Consider the following 22000-nt stretch of genomic DNA (forward strand, 5'->3'; position numbering starts at 1 on the left):
ACACACGAAAAACCAACTCAAACCCGAGTCCAAGCTCGTTTTGCTGCCATTTTCGATCTCCTTGCTCAAAGCACCTCTCACAAAATTGCTTGGGGAGATTGTTCCTTGGTATGTGACTCCTCCATTGGTCCAATTAGTTTTTTTTCTAGTGCTTTATTCATTGCAAATTTTTGCTGCTTAGGTGACCCTGTTCTTGAGCTTGCATGTCAAATTTATGTGGTCAAAATTAGTTTTGATGCATGATATAGGCCCTAGGCACTTGTAGGAGTAGTGGCTATCAATATTATTGAGTTTGATTTACTTTTATTTTGAAGTTACTAAAAAAATTTAGAATTTTTCAGAGAAAGAAATATGCTTAGGAAAATGTTCCAAGGTGGTTCTTCAAAGAAGCAAGGACCCAGGCTTGCAATGCGTGATGCTGACGAAGAGCCACCAAGAGACGCTCCAGTGCGTCCTTGCGAGTGGCCTTCTGAAAATTTTATGGATCGAGCGGGAATAAAAGAAGAATTCAACACATATTTGCATAATGCCGGTCTTGAGGACTTTGAGGCAGACAAATGCCCCCAGTATCATGAGCTCACAAGCTCTTTTGTGAGGAGGTTTGAGTATTCATCCTCGCCTAATTCTCCTTCAGTCATGTTTGATCTTTATAATAAATCTTGTACCATGGACTTAGAGGATTTCACTTTTGCTTAAACTTCCACAATGGGGTAGTGTTAGGGATCCCCCTAAATCTGAATTTAGAAACTTTCTTGCTAGTATAACTGTAGGGGAATGTAGAGATATAACGCAAGCTACCATAGGGAGCATTCACTTTCCTACTATACATTATTTTGCTCTTTTCATAGGTAGGTGCATAAATGCTAAGGATGAAGCATGTCACATGTGTGTCCCTGACCTTAGCATTCTTAGGAGTGCTGTGTTAGGAGACCAATCTTATCATATGGGAGCCATTGTAGCTCATAGGTTGCACCATAATAGACATAATGGAGATTTCTTTGGAGGAATTTATGCAACCCGCTTAGCTAAATTTCTTGAGATACACGTTTGTGAAGGAGACATGGAGTTGCCTCCTGCTTATTTAGATTTTGATTCTATGGTTTCCCACCATTTTGTCGAGAGGAACGAATCACCTCTCTAGTATCGAGTAATCTTTGACAGATGTCGTGTTGTCCATATTACTCTCCCTGCTCCTGCTTTCTTTGATTATCAGGCAAGAGGAGGATATACTATTACCAGAGAGGAGGCAGGTGAGTACAAGAGGAGAGCTGAGGCCGCTCGTCGCCACACTGCAGCTCAGGAGGCGATAGCCGGTGCATCACAGTACGACCCCAACAACTATTATTATGGATATCAGCCAGTCCAGTCGTGGCCATAGATCAACTTAGGCCAAAAGCCTAAGCTTGGGGAGTACGTATTTCTCACCGACATTACATTTATGTTCACACACACTCATTGCTAGATGTCAGTACTCATACTTTTTCATTGTATCATCCATGCTAGTTTATTTCCTTTTATGCTTTCTTCTTGTGTGTTTAATAAACCTTAAGAAAAACCAAAAAATTAGTTATAGCTTTCAATTAATTTACTTTCCATGCTTGTAGTAGTAATTAAAAAGAAAACCCAAAAATATTTCCTGTTCTTCTTTTGCTTGTTGGGAGCTTTCCCGTGTAAATAGTTTTATTTCTTTTCTTTCTTTGGGGGTCAGTAGGAGAAGACCATGATTAAATTGTTGAAGTGGCTCTTATATGATTTATTGTTGATTTAACCAAGAGCCCATATTGCTTTGTCTTCTCCTGTTTAATGAATGCTCACAGATTCCATCTTAGTCCAATGCACATGCACTCTTATTATTATTCACATTGTTCAGTCATGCAAGTGAAAGGCAATTATGATGATATATGCTGGACTGACTGAGATGAAAAAAGCTGGTACGAACTCGACCTCTTTTGTTTTTGTAAATATGATGAGTTCATCGTTCTTGATTCAGCTTGTTATGAATAAACATGTTTGCAATGACAATTAGAGATCATAGTTTCTTGTGCTATGCTTGATTAGCTATGAGTTATAATGGTTTACCTTGCGTGCCAACATGCTATTAAAATGGTTATGATGTGGTATGATAGGGTGGTATCCTCCTCTGAATGATTTAAGTGACTTGACTTGGCACATGTTCACGCATGTAGTTGAAACAAATCAACATAGCTTTCACGATATTTATGTTCATGGTGGATTATATCCTACTCATGCTTGCGTCCAATGTTTATTAATTTTAATGCATGTACATGACTGTTGTCGCTCTCTAGCTGGTCGCTTCCCAGTCTTTTTCTAGCCTTCACCTCTACTAAGCAGGAATACTGCTTGTGCATCCAATCCCTTAAACCCCAAAGTTAATCCAGATGAGTCCACTATACCTTCCTATATGCGGTATCTACCTGTCGTTCCAAGTAAATTTGTATGTGCCAAACTCTAAACCTTCAAATAAATATCCTGTTTTGTATGCTTGAATAGCTCATGTATCAACTAAGGTTGTCTGTATCTTCCATGTTAGGCGGGTTATTCTCAAGAGGAGTGGACTCCGCTCCTCACTCATGAGATAAATGGCTGGTCACCGGGATGCCCAGTCCCATGCTTTATGCAAACTAAATCAAAATAATTGCAAACAAAACTCCCCTTGGGACCTGATGTATGTTGGAGGCACTCGTTGTTTCGAGCAAGCCATGGATTGATGTTTGTTGGTGGAGGGGGAGTATAAACTTTACCATTCTGTTTGGGAACCGCCTATAATGTGTGTAGCATGGAAGATATCGCCGTCTCTTGGTTGTTATGTTGACAATGAAAATATACCGCTCAAAATAGTATTCATCTCCATTTCAAAACCGAGCTCTGGCACCTCTACAAATCCCTACTTCCCTCTGCGAAGGGCCTATCTATTTACTTTTATGCTGAGTCATCATCCTCTTATTAAAAAGCACCAGTTGGAGAGCACCGCTGTCATTTGCATTCATTACTGTTAATTTATATTGGGTGTGACTATGATTGGATCTCTTTTACCATGAATTACAATGTCTAGTCAGTCCTTGATCTATAAAGGTGCTCTGCATTTATGATTTGTGGTCTCAGAAAGGGCTAGCGAGATACCATCTTGTTATATCATATTATGATTGTTTTGAGAAAGTGTTGCCATCCGAGTTTTATTACTATGGCTCGCTAGTTGATTATGCTATTGATATGAGTAAACATGAGACCTGAGAATTATTGCAAATGTGGTTAGTTATAATCTTTGCTGAAAACTTGAACGCTAACTTGACATATTTATAACAACAAGAGCAAACAGAGTTTGTAAAAGTTTTTCTTTATTTCTTTCAGTTTGTCAACTGAATTGCTTGAGGACAAGCAAGGGTTTAAGCTTGGGGGAGTTGATACGTCTCTGTCGTATCTACTTTTCCAAACACTTTTGCCCTTGTTTTGGACTCTAACTTGTATGATTTGAATGAAACTAACCCGGACTGACGCTATTTTCAGCAGAATTGCCATGATGTTGTTTTATGTGCAGAAAAAAAAGTTCTCGGAATGACCTGAAACTCCACGGAATATCTTACAATAAATAATAAAAAATCCTCGCCAAAGATGAAGACCAGGGGGCCCACACCCTTCTCACGAGGGTGGGGAGGCGCCCCCCCCCTAGGGCGCGCCCCTACCTCGTGGGCCCCCTGGAGACCCCCCGACTCCAACTCCAACTCTATATAACTGCTTTCGGGGAGAGAAAAAAGAGGAGAGAAGAAATCATCGCATTTTACGATACGGAGCCCCCGCCAAGCCCTAAAACCTCTCGGGAGGGCTGATCTGGAGTCCGTTCGGGGCTCCGGAGAGGGGGATTCATCGCTATCGTCATCATCAACCATCCTCCGTCACCAAGTTCATGATGCTCACTGCCGTGCGTGAGTAATTCCATCGTAGACTTGCTGGACGGTGATGGGTTGGATGAGATTCACCATGTAATCGAGTTAGTTTTGTTAGGGTTTGATCCCTAGTATCCACTATGTTCTGAGATTGATGTTGCTATGACTTTGCTATGCTTAATGCTTGTCACTAGGGCCCGAGTGCCATGATTTCAGATCTGGACCTATTATGTTTTAACCAATATATGAGAGTTCTTGATCCTATCTTGCAAGTCTATAGTCACCTATTATGTGTTATGATCCGTTAACCCCGAAGTGACAATAATTGGGATACTTACCGGTGATGACCGTAGTTTGAGGAGTTCATGTATTCACTATGTGCTAATGCTTTGTTCCGGTTCTCTCTTAAAAGGAGGCCTTAATATCCCTTAGTTTCCATTAGGACCCCGCTGCCACGGGAGGGTAGGACAAAAGATGTCATGCAAGTTCTTTTCCATAAGCATGTATGACTATATTCGGAATACATGCCTACATTACATTGACGAATTGGAGCTAGTTCTGTGTCACCGTATGTTATGACTGTTACATGATGAACCGCATCCGGCATAATTATCCATCATTGATCCAATGCTTACGAGATTTCCATATACTGGTTTACTCTTATTTACTTTCCCGTTGCTATTGTTACAATCACTACAAAATACCAAAAACATTACTTTGCTTTCATTACTCTTTTGTTACCATTACCATCACTATCATATTACTTTGCTACTAAACACTTTGCTGCCGATACTAAGTTTCCAGGTGCGGTTGAATTGACAACTCAGTTGTGAATACTTGAGAATATTCTTTGGCTCCCCTTGTGTCGAATCAATAAATTGGGTTGAATACTCTACCCTTGAAAGCTATTGCGATCCCCTATACTTGTGGGTTATCAGTGCCCACTTCTATTTTTGCGGGATCAAGCTCATTTTTGCAAGTCCGGGAAAATTATCCCTATGCGCAAAATCCTTCCCTAACCCTCTCCTTCTTTTCATTCTCTCGATTTACTTTTCTGCTAAAGGATATAAGAGAAGAAGAGAGAGAGAGAGAGAGAGAGAGAGAGAGAGAGAATCCCAGCCTAGGCCGGCCTGCTAGGCCCAGCCGCCCCACCGGCTTCTCTAACCCTAGGCCCGACCAAAACCTCACCTCGTCCTCTCCCTCGCTCTCCTCGATCTCTCTCGCGCGCCGCCAGAGCCTCTGGCCTGATCCCCATCTCTCTCCCTCTCCTTGCTCGCACACAGGGCCGCAGCTCCACGCGCCCGTTCTCCAGCGCCGTCATGCTCATAGGGGGGAGCAAGAGCTCCTCCCACTCGATCCCCATGGCTACCTCACGCGAGTCCCACCGGCGCCTCGTCCCGTCCCTGTCCCTCCAGTGCTGCCGTCACCCCGCCTCCATTCGGCTCCCTCACCGGAGGCCGCCGCCGCGGCCCTGCCGGACATCAGTGACCCGGAGCGTCGCACCACCGCCCCTGCCATGGGCACTGTGAGTTCGTCCCCGCCACCTTGCACCCGCCTTGGCCGCGCCTCCCTCTGCTGACACCCAAGCCCCTCGCGCTCGCGCCTCTGCTTCTCCGCACGTCACCCGAAGCACTCCCGCGCCGCCAGTGGAGGCCAACTCCGGAGACTCCACTGCTGCACCTCCGGTCGTTGTCGTCCAGGACGACCCCAAGCTCCTGCTGCAGTCGCTGCCCGAGCTGTCCTCTTCGGCCAACTCTGTCGCGCCTCACCCCTTCCTCTGCTCCCTTTCGGCCTCCTCCTCGTCGCTGGCATAGCCACAAGCCGAGGCTTGCCTCGCCACCCCATCACCCATCATGTGCCCGCGGTCGCGCAGCACCATCTTTGCTACCTCTATGCGCATGTGGCCCTTGTTGGACCGAACGCCTCCGGCCCCAATCAGTCAAGTACCCCGGAGCTCACTTGGACACCAAGTACAACGATGATCCGCGAAGACCCTAGCTGCGCCAAGTTCCTCTTCGACCAACGTACAATTACCGGCGCATTCCTCAAGTCCGAGTACAACGTGAACAACTACCGTCGACCCTCAAAGACCCCGTGGACGTCAAGTTCCTCGTTGTGACCCCGAACGTCTACGAAATGTGTACCTCTACCGCCGTATTCGGAATTGCCAAGACCGCCAAGTACCCCGACGCCCGATGCCTAGAACGACTACCGTCGTGGTGGATCCTACAAGACCAAGGGTACGACTACCATCGACATGGATTTGTCAAGTTCCTCGATGACCATGTACCACTACCGCTCCCCGAACATGAACGACTACTTCCTCTTCGACTCATGAACCACTACTTCCTCTATGAACCCGAACCGCTCCGAGAATGCACCCTTAGAAGGTATAACCGCCGAAACGACGCCCGTGGACGAATGCTTGTGATGTGTAGTATGAGGTGCCCGTGTTTGCACCATGTCCGAATTGATCTTGCACGTTCCTTGATTCCTTGCCACCGTCATGTGGGACACCCGGTAACCGGGAGCACCCCACCATCTCTTGCGTGTACCACACATTTGCACACTTCTCTTTTGCGTCGGTATCTCAATCGAGTTGTCGGAACCAGAACCGGAACGTTGTCGTGGCACCATTTTCGTTATCGTCATCGTGGCACCCTTTCTTTCCACCACGGTGAAAAATGCTTCATAATGCTCATGTCAACTTTTAACAAAAAATGCATAAACTTGCAAATGTCATCCGCATCATGATAACAACATCTAGAATGTTTAAAATTGTTGTTTGCTTTAAATTGTAAATGCATATAGGGATTTACCGGAATTGCTGTTTGTTCCGGCCTCATTTAAACTTGTTTAGATGGAGGTTTCACTTTTGCTTCTTCTCTTGCCATGTTAACATCATTTAATATTCTTGGGTACCTAAATGGGAGAGAACTAAATAATTGATGTGGTGTTCCGTCAATATGCACCCCGTTGCATATTGAGCTCCACTTAATTTGTGGTTTTGGTTGTTGCACTTTGCCATGTCATGCATATTTAAACCGGACATGCATCATACTTGGTTGTGCATCATGCCATGTTGATGTGATGGTTGTTTACTATGTTGCTTGCTTCTTTCCGGGTTGCTTCTCGCGTTAGCTTCGGTTTTGTTCTGGAGTTGTGAGGATTCGTTCGTCTACGTCCGTTTGTCTTCTTCATGGACACGTTCTTCTTCCTTGCGGGATCTCAGGCAAGATGACCATACCCTCGAAATCACTTCTATCTTTGCTTGCTAGTTGTTCGCTGATGTCTACTACACAACCTTCTTCTTGTAGACGTTGTTGGGCCTCCAAGTGCAGAGGTTTGTAGGACAGTAGCAAATTTCCCTCAAGTGGATGACCTAAGGTTTATCAATCCGTAGGAGGCGTAGGATGAAGATGGTCTCTCTCAAGCAACCCTGCAACCAAATAACAAAGAGTCTCTTGTGTCCCCAACACACCCAATACAATGGTAAATTGTATAGGTGCACTAGTTCGGCGAAGAGATGGTGATACAAGTGGTATATGGATGGTAGATAATAGTTTTTGTAATCTGAAAATATAAAAATAGCAAGGTAACGAATGATAAAAGTGAGTGTAAACGGTATTGCAATGATAGGAAATAAGGCCTAGGGTTCATACTTTCGCTGGTGCAAGTTCCCTCAACAATAGTAACATAATTGGATCACATAACTTTCCCTCAACATGCAACAAAGAGTCACTCCAAAGTCACTAATAGCGGAGAACAAACGAAGAGATTATGGTAGGGTACGAAACCACCTCAAAGTTATTCTTTCCAATCAATCTGTTGGGCTATTCCTATAAGTGTCACAAACAACCCTAGAGTTCGTACTAGAATAACACCTTAAGACACAAATCAACCAAAACCCTAATGTCACCTAGGTACTCCAATGTCACCTCAAGTATCCATGGGTATGATTATACGATATGCGTCACACAATCTCAGATTCATCTATTCAACCAACACATAGGACCTCAAAGAGTGCCCCAAAGTTTCTATCGGAGAATCATGACGAAAACGTGTGCCAACCCCTATGCATAGGTTCATGGGCGAAACCCGCAAGTTGATCACCAAAACATACATCAAGTGAATCACGTGGTATCCCATTGTCACCACAAATACGCACGGTAAGACATACATCAAGTGTTCTCAAATCTTTAAAGACTCAATCCGATAAGATAGCTTCAAAGGGGAAACCCAATTCATTACAAGAGAGAAGAGGGGGAGGTGAAACATAAGATCCAAAATAGCAAAGCTCGCGATACATCAAGATCGTACCACCTCAAGAACACGAGAGAGATAGAGAGATCAAACACATAGCTACTGGTACATACCCTCAGCCCCGAGGGAGAACTACTCCCTCCTCGTCATGGAGAGCACCGGGATGATGAAGGTGGCCACCGAAGAAGGATTGCCCCCTCGGGCAGGGTGCCGGAACGAGTCTAGATTGGTTTTTGGTGGCTACGGAGGCTTCTGGCGGTGGAACTCCCGATCTATTGTGCTCTCGGATGTTTTTAGGGTATATGGAGATATATAGGCGGAAGAAGTATGTCAGGGGGGCCACGACGGGCTCATGAGCGTGGAGGGCGCGCCCAGGGGGGTGGGCGCGCCCTCCTGCCTCATGACCTCCTCGCAGATCCCCCGACGTGCACTCCAAGTCTTCTGGGCTTCTTTCCTTCCAAAAATGAGTTCCGTGAAGTTTCAGGTCAATTGGACTCTGTTTGATTTTACTTTTCTTCGAAACCCTAAAACAGGGTAAAAACAGAAATTGGCACTGAGCTCTTGGTTAATAGGTTAGTCCCAAAAATGATATAAAAGTGTATAATAAAGCCGATAAACATTCGAAACAGTAGATAATATAGCATGGAGCAATCAAAAATTATAGATACGTTGGAGACGTATCATTCGCTCTATTGCTATGCCGCGACACCTACCACCTGCCATATCATGCCTCCCATATTGCCATGTCAAGCCTCTAACCCACCTTTCCTAGCAAACTGTTGTTTGGCTATGTTACCGCTTTTGCTCGGCCCCTCTTATAGCGTTGCTAGTTGCAGGTGAAGCTGAAGTTTGTTCCATGTTGGAACATGGTTATTATTGGGATATCATTATTATCTCTTATTTACTTTAATGCATCTATATACTTGGTAAAGGGTGGAAGGCTCGGCCTTATGCCTGGTGTTTTGTTCCACTCTTGCCGCCCTAGTTTCCGTCATACCGGTGTTATGTTCCTTGATTTTGCGTTCCTTACGCGGTTGGGTGTTATGGGAACCCCTTGACAGTTCGCTTTGAATAAAACTCCTCCAGCAAGGCCCAACCTTGGTTTTACCATTTGCCACCTAAGCCTTTTTCCCTTGGGTTCTGCAGACTCAAGGGTCATCTTTATTTTAAACCCCCTGGGCCAGTGCTCCTCTGAGTGTTGGTCCGAAACGGGCAGCCTGCGGGGCCACCTCGGGGCAACTCGAGGGTTGGTTTTACTCGTACCTTGACCTATCTGGTGTGCCCTAAGAATGAGATATGTGCGGCTCCTATCGGGATTTGTTGGCCCATCGGGCGGCTTTGCTGGTCTTGTTTTACCATTATCGAAATGTCTTGTAACTGGGATTCCAAGACTGATCGGGTCTTCCCGCTAGAAGGAATATCCTTTGTTGACCGTGAGAGCTTGTGATGGGCTAAGTTGGGACACCCCTGCAGGGTTTTGAACTTTTGAAAGCCGTGCCCGCGGTTATGGGCAGATGGGAATTTGTTAATATCCGGTTGTAGAGAACTTGAAACTTAACTTAATTAAAATGAATGAACAGCGTGTGTAGCTGTGATGGTCTCTTCTCGGCGGAGTCCGGGAAGTGAACACGGTTCTTGTGTTATGTTTGAACGTAAGTAGTTTCAGGATCACTTCTTGATCACTTCTAGTTCACGACCGCTGCATTGCTTCTCCTCTCGCTCTTATTTGCGTATGTTAGCCACCATATATGCTTAGTGCTTGCTGCAGCTCCACCTCACTACCTTCTCCTACCCATAAGCTTAAATAGTCTTGATCCCGCGGGTGTGAGATTGCTGAGTCCTCGTGACTCACAGATACTTCCAAACAGTTGCAGGTGCCGATGATACCAGTGCAGGTGACGCAAACCCAGCTCAAGTGGGAGCTCGGTGAAGATCGTGTTCGTTGTGTTGTTTCGTTTTCCAGTTGATTAGTAGTGGAGCCCAGTCAGGGCGATCAGGGATCTATCATTAGGGGTGGTCTTCTTTTATTTTGGTTCCGTAGTCGGACCTTGATTGTATTCTGGATGATGTAATGCTATATTTATGTATTGTGTGAAGTGGCGATTGTAAGCCAACTCTTTATCCCTCTCTTATTCAGTACATGGGATGTGTAAAGATCACCCCTCTTGCGACATGCCTACTATATGGTTATGCCTCTAAGTCGTGCTCCGACACGTGGGAGATATAGCCGCATCGTGGGTGTTACAGAGAACTACTCCCTCCTCGTCATGGATAGCACCAGGATGATGAAGATGGCCACCGGAGAGGGATTCCCCCCTCCGGCAGGGTGCCGGAATGGGTCTAGATTGGTTTTCGGTGGCTACGGAGGCTTCTAGCGGCGGAACTCCCGATCTATTCTGTTCACCGATAGTTTTAGGGTATATGGATATATATATATAGGTGGAAGAAATACATCAGGGGAGCCACGAGGGGCCCACGAGGGTGGAGGGCTCACCCAGGGGTGGGCGCGCCCCCCTGCCTCGTGGCTTCCTCGTTGATCCCCTGACGTGCACTCCAAGTCTCCTGTATTGCTTTCTTTCCAAAAATAACTTTTTCGAAGGTTTCATTCCATTTGGACTCCGTTTGATATTCCTTTTCTTTGAAACCCTAAAACAAGGAAAAAACATAAACTGGCACTGGCACTGGGCTCTAGGTTAATAGGTTAGTCCCAAAAATCATATAAAATAGCATATAAATGCATATAAAACATCCAAGGTTGATAATATAATAGCATGGAACAATCAAAAATTATAGATACGTTGGAGACGTATCAGCATCCCCAAGCTTAATTCATGCTCGTCCTCGAGTAGGTAAATGATAAAAACAGAATTTTTGATGCGGAATGCTACCTAACATATTCATCATGTATTTATATTTATTGTAGCAAGAATATTCAGATCCATAAGATTCAAGACAAAAGTTTAATATTGACATGAAAACAATAATACTTCAAGCATACTAACTAAGAAATCATGTCTTCTCAAAATAACATGGCCAAAGAAAGTTCATCCCTACAAAATCATATAGTTTAGCCATGCTCCATTTTCGTCACACAAGAATGCTCTCATCATGCACAACCCCGATGACAAGCCAAGCAATTGTTTCATACTTTAGTAATCTCAAACCTATAAACTTTCACGCAATATATGAGCGTGAGCCATGGAGATAGCACTATGGGTGGAATAGAATATGATGGGGGTTATGTGGAGAGGACAAAAAGTTGAAAGTCTCACATCAATGAGGCTAATCAATGGGCTATGGATATGCCCATCTATTGATGTTAATGCAAGGAGTAGGGATTGTCATGCAACGGATGCACTAGAGCAGCTATAAATGTATGAAAGCTCAACAAAAGAAACTAAGTGGGTGTGCATCCAACTTGCTTGCTCATGAAGACCTAGGGCACTTGAGGAGGCCCATTGTTGGAATATACAAGCCAAGTTCTATAGTGAAAATTTCCCACTAGTATATGAAAGTGACAAAACAAGAGACTCTCTATCATGAAGATCATGGTGCTACTTTGAAGCACAAGTGTGGAAAAAGGATAGTAGCATTGTCCCTTTTGTATTTTTTTATTTGGCCTTCTCTTTTTTGGCCTTTTTAGGGACAATGCTCTATTAATGATGATCATCACACTTCTATTTATTTACAACTCAAAGATTACAACTCGATACTAGAACAATATATGACTCTATATGATGCCTCTGGTGGTGTACCGGGATTGCGATGAATCAAGAGTGACATGTATGAAAAATTATGAACGGGGGCTTTGCCACAAATACGATGTCAACTAGATGATCATGCAAAGCAATATGACAATGATGATGCGTGTCATAATAAACGGAACAGTGGAAAGGTGCATGGCAATATATCTCGGAATGGCTATGGAAAAGCCATAATAGGTAGGTATGGTGGCTGTTTTGAGGAAGATATAAGGAGGTTTATGTGTGAAAGAGCCTATCATATCACGGGGTTTGGATGCACCGGTGAAGTTTGCACCAACTCTCAATGTGAGAAAGGGCAATGCACAGTACCGAAGTTGCTAGCAATGATGGAAGGGTGAGAGTGCGTATAATCCATGGACTCAACATTAGTCATAAAGAACTCACATACTTATTGCAAAAATCTACAAGTCATCAAAAACCAAGTATCACGCGCATGCTCCTAGGGGGATAGATTGGTAGGAAAAGACCATCGCTCGTCCCTGACCGCCACTCATAAGGAAGACAATCAAATAACACCTCATGTTTCAAATTTGTTACACAACGTTTACCATACGTGCATGCTACGGGACTTGCAAACCTCAACACAAGTATTCCTCAAATTCATAACTACCCAACTAGCACAACTTTGATATCACTATCTCCATATCTCAAAACAATCATCAAGTATCAAACTTCTCTTAGTATTCAATGCACTTATATGAAAGTTTTTATTATATCCCTCTTGGATGCCCATCATATTAGGACTAGTTTCATAACCAAAGCAAACTACCATGCTGTTCTAAAGACTCTCAAAATAATATAAGTGAAGCATGAGAGTTCATCTATTTCTCCAAAATAAAACCACCGCCGTGCTCTAAAAAGAAATAAGTGAAGCACTAGAGCAACAACAAACTACTCCGAAAGATATAAGTGAAGATCAATGAGTAGTCAAGTAATTATGAAACTATGTGAAGACTCTCTAACATTTAATAATTTCAGATCTTTGTATTTTATTCAAACAGCAAGCAAAACTAACTAAAATAAAATGACGCTCCAAGCAAAACACATATCATGTGGTGAATAAAAATATAGCTCCAAGTAAAGTTACCGATGAACAAAGACGAAAGAGGCGATGCCTTCCGGGGCATCCCCAAGCTTAGGCTCTTGGTTGTCCTTGAATTTTACATTGGGGTGCCTTGTGCATCCCCAAGCTTAGGCTCTTAGTCCATCGAATCTTTACCCAAAACTTGAAAACTTCACAACACAAAACTTAACAGAAAACTCGTAAGCTCCGTTAGCAAAAGAAAACAAAACACCACTTCAAGGTACTGTAATGAACTCATTCTTTATTTATATTGGTGTCAAACCTACTGTATTCCAACTTCTCTATGGTTTATAAACTCTTTTACTAGCCATAGATTCATCAAAATAAGTAAACAACACATGAAAAACAGAATCTATCAAAAACAAAACAGTCTGTAGTAATCTGTAACTAACGCAAGCTTCTGGAACCCCAAAAATTCTAAAATAAATTGATGGACGTGAGGAATTTATCTATTAATCATCTGCAAAAATAATTAACTAAATAGCACTCTCCAATAAACAAATGGCTGCAGTTCTCGTGAGCTAAAGTTTCTGTTTTTTACAGCATGATCAACAAGACTTTCCCCAAGTCTTCCCAACGGTTCTACTTGGCACAAACACTAATTAAAATATAAAAAACTCAATCATAACAGAGGCTAGATAAATTATTTATTACTAAACAGGAACAAAAAGCAAGGAACCAAAATAAAATTAGGTTGCCTCCCAACAAGCGCTATCGTTTAACGCCCCTAGCTAGGCATGATGATTTCAACGATGCTCACATAAAAGATAAGAATTGTAACATAAAGAGAGCATCGTGAAGAATATGACTAGCACATTTAAATCTAACCCACTTTCTATGCATAGGGGTTTTCTGAGAAAACAACTTGTGGGAACAAGAATCAACTTGCATAGGAAGGTAAAACAAGCATTGAGGGAGTCCTGGATTAGGGGGTCTCTGCACAGCCGGACTATATCCTTTGGCCGGACTATTGGACTATGAAGATACAAGATTGAAGACTTTGTCCCGTGTCCGGATGGGACTCTCCTTGGTGTGGAAGGCAAGCTAGGCAATACGGATATGAAGATCTCCTCCCTTGTAACCGACTATGTGTAACCCTAGCCCCCTCCGGTGTCTATATAAACCGGAGGGGTTTAGTCCGTAGGACAACATACAATCATACCATAGGCTAGCTTCTAGGGTTTAGCCTCTACGATCTCGTGGTAGATCAACTCTTGTAATACTCATATCATCAAGAACAATCAAGCAGGACGCAGGGTATTACCTCCATGAAGAGGGCCCGAACCTGGGTAAACATCGTGTCCCCCGCTTCCTGTTACCATCCGCCTTAGACGCACAGTTCGGGACCCCTACCCGAGATCCGCCGGTTTTGACACCGACGTTGGTGCTTTCATTGAGAGTTCCACTGTGTCGTCATCATAAGGGGGATGGCTCGTCTCGTTGTCAAGGACAACATCACTTCTGGGGGAGCCCTGGCTGTAGGCCAAACTCTCCGACTAGGCGGCTTTGTCATGACCGCCCGCTCGGTCGTTGCGCCGATGATGACTTCTCGGGTCATCGAAAATAGCCTCCACATCGGCTCAAAATTCACCGAGCAGATGGATCCAATGGAGCTCTCCTCTTTGAACGAGCTTTTGGATTGCATCGCCGCTCTGGGAGTCGCTACGAACTACGATCGGATCGGGCTTAAACCCGACCAAAGGGAGATTAACTCTCCGCCGGTCACCCATCAAATAGCGGTGGCGGAGGAGCAACATGGCGGTTCTCCCTCTATCCCAAGGACGAACTATGTCTGGATTCCCGAGCTCTACGAGCCGGATACCCGCTCACGGGAGGACATCGCCCTAACCCTGAACCTAGAATTAGGTCGCATACCTAACCCGCGGAGCAACATCCCGGAGCCCAAACTTCCAAGATCGGAAACTCCCCTGCCCCGGGATCTCAGATTGGGTCAAGGTCTGGACTTAAATCCACCCACCCACCCAGATACAAACGATCTTTCCCACATTAGGCAAGCGCCCCAAGAGACAGTACATCACTATTGGGCTAGATTCCTCCTTGTAATGAACAAGGTCAAGGACTGTCGCGAGAAAGACGCAAATTCGTTCTTTTGCAATAATTGCACGGACAAGAGAATCCTCAATGCCATAAGTCACCGTAAAATAGCACACTTCGCTGACTTGGCGGCCATAGTATGGACATACTGTGCGATGGAAAGCGCCTAGAAAACCCAAACACAATTTTGGGACAATCCGGCTCTGACAAAATCCCCAGTCCAAACTAAAAGGGTGCACTCTCATAAGTCGCCCGACTCAATTACAAAGAAGAAAAAGCCCACTACAGGGCGTGGAACCGTATTGGAGGGATGGCTTAACGGGCCCTACAAAATTCATAGTACGACGGACACCATACCAACACATAGCCTTAGAGCATGCTGGGTACTCCGGCAGGTGGCCAAGAGTGGTGAGGATCTCCTCATCCAAAACACCCTAGAACACCCTCCCGTGGATAACAATACAATATTAACAGTCTTCGAGACCTTCACCTCACATAATAGGCATAAGCGAGCATTCCGCAGCCTTGCCGAAGTCTGCCACGTAGCAGCAATAAATCCATGGAGCGACACGGCCATTAATTTCAATGCCAGTGACGAACCTAAATCCCAAACAGCCCGAGCACCAACCGCTCTGGTCCTCAGTCCAATTGTGGATGGCTTTCGGCTCACTAAAGTGCTCATGGACGGTGGCAGCGGATTAAACCTCATTTATGAGGAGACTCTTCAAAAAATGGAAATAGACAGCAATCGTATTGAGCAAAGCACCACGACCTTCCAAGGAATCATCCCTAGTCGGGAGGCACGTTGCGCTGGGAAAATCACACTAGATGTGGTATTCGGCACTCGGGAGAATTACAGGTCCGAAGAAATCACATTCCAAGTGGCCCCGTTCAGTAGCGGATACCACGCCCTTCTAGGGCGGGAGGCATTCACGATTTTTCAAGCCATACCCCATTACGGGTACATGAAGCTCAAAATGCCCGGACCCAATGGAATCATCACTCTAGTAGTGATCCGGACATAGCACTCCGCGCCGAGAACAAAGTAGCCGCACTGGCCCTCTAGGCATTATCCGAAGCCCTTGTGGCGGAGGAGTTAACCGCGCTGCGCTCCACAGGGGACAGGGACGACATGATACTAGACAAAAGATCCAAGTCCACCTCCTTTAAACCAGTGGATGAAATAGTCAAATTCCAAGTCCATCCAATGGACCCCACAAAAACAGCATCCATTGGGGCACAGTTAAACCCCGTCGTAGACACCGCACTACGGGAGTTCCTGCGCGAGAATTGGGACATATTCTCCTGGCATCCTTCAGACATGCCAGGAATCCCACGCAGGCTGGCCGAGCATAGCCTTAACATTCTAAAAGGATTCAGGTCGGTCAAGCAGACTCTTTGGCGCTTCTCCGAACCTAAGCGACAAGCCATGGGAGAGGAGCTAGCCAAATTACTGGAGGCCGAATTCATTAGAGAAATAAAGCATCCAGACTGGCTAGCAAACCTGGTGATGGTGCCAAAGAAGGATAAATCCTGGCGCCTATGCATCGACTTCAAGGACCTTAATAAGGCTTGCCCAAAGGATCCCTTCCCCCTCCCTCGCATCGATCAAATTATCGACGCTACCGCAGGACACGACTCAGTGTGCTTCCTCGATGCATACTCCGGTTACCACCAAATTAAGATGGCGGAGTCCGACCAAGCCGCAACGGCATTTTTCACTCCATACGGCCCCTTCTGTTTTAATACAATGCCCTTCGGGCTCAAAAACGCCGGCGCAACGTATCAGCGCATGATTCAGACATGTCTGGAAAAGCAGATCAGCAAAACAGTGGAGGCATACATTGATTATGTGGTCATTAAAACCAGACACGTCGACTCCTTAATAGACGACTTGAGGCTCACGTTCGACAATCTTCGAACATACGACATTAAGCTCAATCCGAAAAAATGCGTTTTCGGCGTACCCGCCGGAAAGCTCGTGGGCTTTATTGTCTCCAGCAGAGGAATTGAAGCAAATCCGGCCAAAATCCTGGCTCTGTCGCAGTTGGCTATCCCAAATGACCTCAAGCAATCCAGAAGTTAACTGGATGTTTGGCGGCTTTAATCCGCTTTATCTCCCAACTAGGAGAAAAGGCACTCCCCCTTTATCGCCTTCTTCGGCGCACCGAACACTTCGAGTGGACGGACGCAGTCACGGCCGGACTGGAAGAAATAAAAGCCATCCTGGCCACCAACCCAATCTTGGCCGCCCCAACTGTTGGCGAACCAATGCTATTATATATAGCGGAAACTCGCCAAGGTGTAAGCGCAGTGCTCGTTGTCGAACGAGAGATGGACGGACATAAATTCCCACTTCAAAAGCCGGTATATTATGTATCCACCGTCCTCACTCCATGCAAATCACGGTACCCACATTGTCAAAAGATAGCATACGTGGTATTCATGGCATCCCGGAAATTACGACACTACTTTCAAGAGTGTTCAATTATGGTGGCCTCCAAAGTACCACTCAACGACATAATAAACAACCGCGATGCCACGAGCCAGATTGCCAAATGGGCTATTGAGCTCCTCCTGTTCGAAATAACATATAAACCACGGTGAGCCATTAAGTCGCAAGTACTGTCCGATTTCGTAGCCGAATGGACAGAAGTCGAACTCCCTAAAGAGTACGGCGCATACTCCAATTGGATCATGCACTTCGACGGCTCTAAAATGATGGCTGGTCTGGGGGCTGGCGTCGTCCTGATGTCCCCCACCGGAGATACAGTGCAATACGTACTCCAAATACTATATACAGACTCCAATAACGCAGCCGAATACGAGGCCCTATTACACGGTCTCCGGATGGCAGTCTCCATGGGCACTCAACGCCTGGAGGTGCGTGGGGACTCGAAACTCGCAATATTCCAAATAAATGGAGACTTCGATGCCAAGGATCCGAAAACGGCGGCATATCGCAACGCCTTCCTCAAAATGTCAGCTCGGTTCGAGGGGCTTGAATTCCACCATGTGGCTCGGGAAAACAACCAGGTGATGTCTACTACACAACCTTCTTCTTGTAGACGTTGTTGGGCCTCCAAGTGCAGAGGTTTGTAGGACAGTAGCAAATTTCCCTCAAGTGGATGACCTAAGGTTTATCAATCCGTAGGAGGCGTAGGATGAAGATGGTCTCTCTCAAGCAACCCTGCAACCAAATAACAAAGAGTCTCTTGTGTCCCCACCACACCCAATACAATGGTAAATTGTATAGGTGCACTAGTTCGGCGAAGAGATGGTGATACGAGTGGTATATGGATGGTAGATAAAGGTTTTTGTAATCTGAAAATATAAAAATAGCAAGGTAACGAATGATAAAAGTGAGTGTAAACGGTATTGCAATGCTTGGAAACAAGGCCTAGGGTTCATACTTTCGCTGGTGCAAGTTCCCTCAACAATAGTAACATAATTGGATCACATAACTATCCCTCAACATGCAACAAAGAGTCACTCCAAAGTCACTAATAGTGGAGAACAAACGAAGAGATTATGGTAGGGTACGAAACCACCTCAAAGTTATTCTTTCCAATCAATCCATTGGGTTATTCCTATAAGTGTCACAAACATCCCTAGAGTTAGTACTAGAATAACACCTTAAGACACAAATCAACCAAAACCCTAATGTCATCTAGATACTCCAATGTCACCTCAAGTATCCGTGGGTATGATTATACGATATGCATCACACAATCTCATATTCATCTATTCAACCAACACATAGAACCTCAAAGAGTGCCCCAAAGTTTCTACCGGAGAATCACGACGAAAACGTGTGCCAACCCCTATGCATAGGTTCATGGGCGGAACCCGCAAGTTGATCACCAAAACATACATCAAGTGAATCACGTGATATCCCATTGTCACCACAGATATCCACGGCAAGACATACATCAAGTGTTCTCAAATCTTTAAAGACTCAATCCGATAAGATTACTTCAAAGGGGAAACTCAATTCATTACAAGAGAGTAGAGGGGGAGGAGAAACATAAGATCCAACTATAATAGCAAAGCTCGCGATACATCAAGATCGTGCCAAATCAAGAACACAAGAGAGAGAGATCAAACACATAGCTACTGGTACATACCCTCAGCCCCGAGGGAGTACTACTCCCTCCTTGTCATGGAGAGCACCGGGATGATGAAGATGGCCACCGGAGAAGGATTGCCCCCTCCGGCAGGGTGCCTGAATGGGTCTAGATTGGTTTTCGGTGGCTACGGAGGCTTCTGGCGGCGAAACTCCCGATCTATTGTGTTTTCTGGAAGTTTTAGGGTACGTGGAGTTATATAGGCGGAAGAAATACATCAGTGGAGTCACGAGGGCCCCACAAGGCAGAGGGCGCGCCCCAGGGGGGTGAGTGTGCCCCCTACCCTCGTGAGCTCCTCCTTCCTTGCTTGACGTAGGGTCCAAGTCCATCGGGTGGCTTTCGTTCCAAAAATAACTTCTCTAGTTGATTTCATTCCGTTTCGACTCCGTCTGATATTCCGTTTCTTCAAAACACTGAAATAGGCATAAAACAGCAAATCTGGGCTGGGCCTCCGGTTAATAGGTTAGTCCCGAAAGAAATATAAAAGTGGATAATAAAGCCCAATATTGCCCAAAACATTAGATAATATAGCATGGAGCAATCAAAAATTATAGATACGTTGGAGACGTATCAAGCATCCCCAAGCTTAATTCCTCCTCGTCCTCGAGTAGGTAAATGATAAAAAAGATAATTTTTGATGTGGAATGCTAGTTATCATAATTTCAATGTAATTCTTCTTACTTGTGATATGAATATTCAGATTCGAAAGATTCAAGACAAAAGTTCATATTGACATAAAAATAATAATACTTCAAGCATACTAACTAAGCAATTATGTCTTCTCAAAATAACATGGCCAAAGAAAGCTATCCCTACAAAATCATATTCTGGCTATGCTCCTTCTTCACCACAAAAAATATTTAAATCATGCACAACCCCGATGACAAGCCAAGCAATTGTTTCATACTTTTGATGTTCTCAAACTTTTTCAATCTTCACGCAATACATGAGCGTGAGCCATGGACATAGCACTATAGGTGGAATAGAATGATGGTTGTGGAGAGACAAAAAGGGGGAAGATAGTCTCACATCAACTAGGCGTATCAACGGGCTATGGAGATGCCCATCAATAGATATCAATGTGAGTGAGTAGGGATTGCCATGCAATGGATGCACTAGAGCTATAAGTATATGAAAGCTTAAAAAGAAACTAAGTGGGTGTGCATCCAACTCGCTTGCTCACGAAGACCTAGGGCATTTTGAGGAAGCCCATCATTGGAATATACAAGCCAAGTTCTATAATGAAAGATTCCCACTAGTATATAAAAGTGACAACATAGGAGACTCTCTATCATGAAGATCATGGTGCTACTTTGAAGCACAAGTGTGGTAAAAGGATAGTAGCATTGCCCCTTCTCTCTTTTTCTCTCATTTTTTTATTTTTTTTATTTGGGCCTTCTCTTTTTTATGGCCTCTTTTCTCTTTTTTTATTTGGGTTTCTTTGGCCTCTTTTATTTATTTATTTTCGTCCGGAGTCTCATTCCGACTTGTGGGGGAACCATAGTCTCCATCATCCTTTCCTCACTGGGACAATGCTCTAATAATGATGATCATCACACTTTTATTTTTCTTACAACTCAAGAATTACAGCTCGATACTTAGAACAAAATATGACTCTATATGAATGCCTCCGGCGGTGTACTAGGATATGCAATGATGCATGAGTGACATGTATGAAAGAATTATGAATGGTGGCTTTGCCACAAATATGATGTCAACTACATGATCATGCAAAGCAATATGACAATGATGAAGCGTGTCATAATAAACGGAACGGTGGAAAGTTATGGCAATATATCTTGGAATGGCTATGGAAATGACATAATAGGTAGGTATGGTGGCTGTTTTGAGGAAGGTATATGGTGGGATTATGGTACCGGCGAAAGTTGCGCGGTACTAGAGAGGCTAGCAATGGTGGGAGGGAGAGAGTGCGTATAATCCATGGACTCAACATTAGTCATAAAGAACTCACATACGTATTGCAAAAATCTATTAGTTATCGAAACAAAGTACTACACGCATGCTCCTAGGGGGATAGATTGGTAGGAAAAGACCATCGCTTGTCCCCGACCGCCACTCATAAGGAAGGCAATCAATAAATAAATCATGCTCCGACTTAATCACATAACGGTTCACCATACGTGCATGCTACGGGAATCACAAACTTCAACACAAGTATTTCTCAAATTCACAACTACTCAACTAGCATGACTCTAATGTTATCACCTCCATATCTCAAAACAATCATCAAGCATCAAACTTCTCTTAGTATTAAACATACTCATAAGAATTCTTACAAATCTTGTATGCTTAGCATATTAAGATTTTTAAGCACATTACCATGCTATTTAAGACTCTCAAAATAATATAAGTGAAGCATGAGAGTTCATCTATTTCTTCAAAATAAAACTACCAGCATGCTCTAAAAGATATAAGTGAAGCACTAGAGCAAACGACAAACTACTCCGAAAGATATAAGTGAAGATCAATGAGTAGTCAAATAATTATACAACTATGTGAAGACTCTCTAACATTTAAGATTTTCAGATCTTGGTATTCTATTCAAACAGCAAGCAAAGCAAAATAAAATGACATTCTAAGAATGGCAAACATCATGTGAAGAAGCAAAAACTTAGGATCAACCAAAACTAACCGATAATTGTTGAAGAAGAAAGGTGGGATGCCAACTGGGGCATCCCCAAGATTAGATGCTTGAGACTTCTTGAAATATTATCTTGGGATGCCTTGGGCATCCCCAAGCTTGAACTTTTGTGTCTCCTTAATTCCTCTCATATCACGGTCTCC

The sequence above is a fragment of the Triticum dicoccoides genome, chromosome 6A (genome assembly GCF_002162155.2).
Source record: "Triticum dicoccoides isolate Atlit2015 ecotype Zavitan chromosome 6A, WEW_v2.0, whole genome shotgun sequence".
NCBI classification, from domain to species: Eukaryota; Viridiplantae; Streptophyta; class Magnoliopsida; order Poales; family Poaceae; genus Triticum; species Triticum dicoccoides.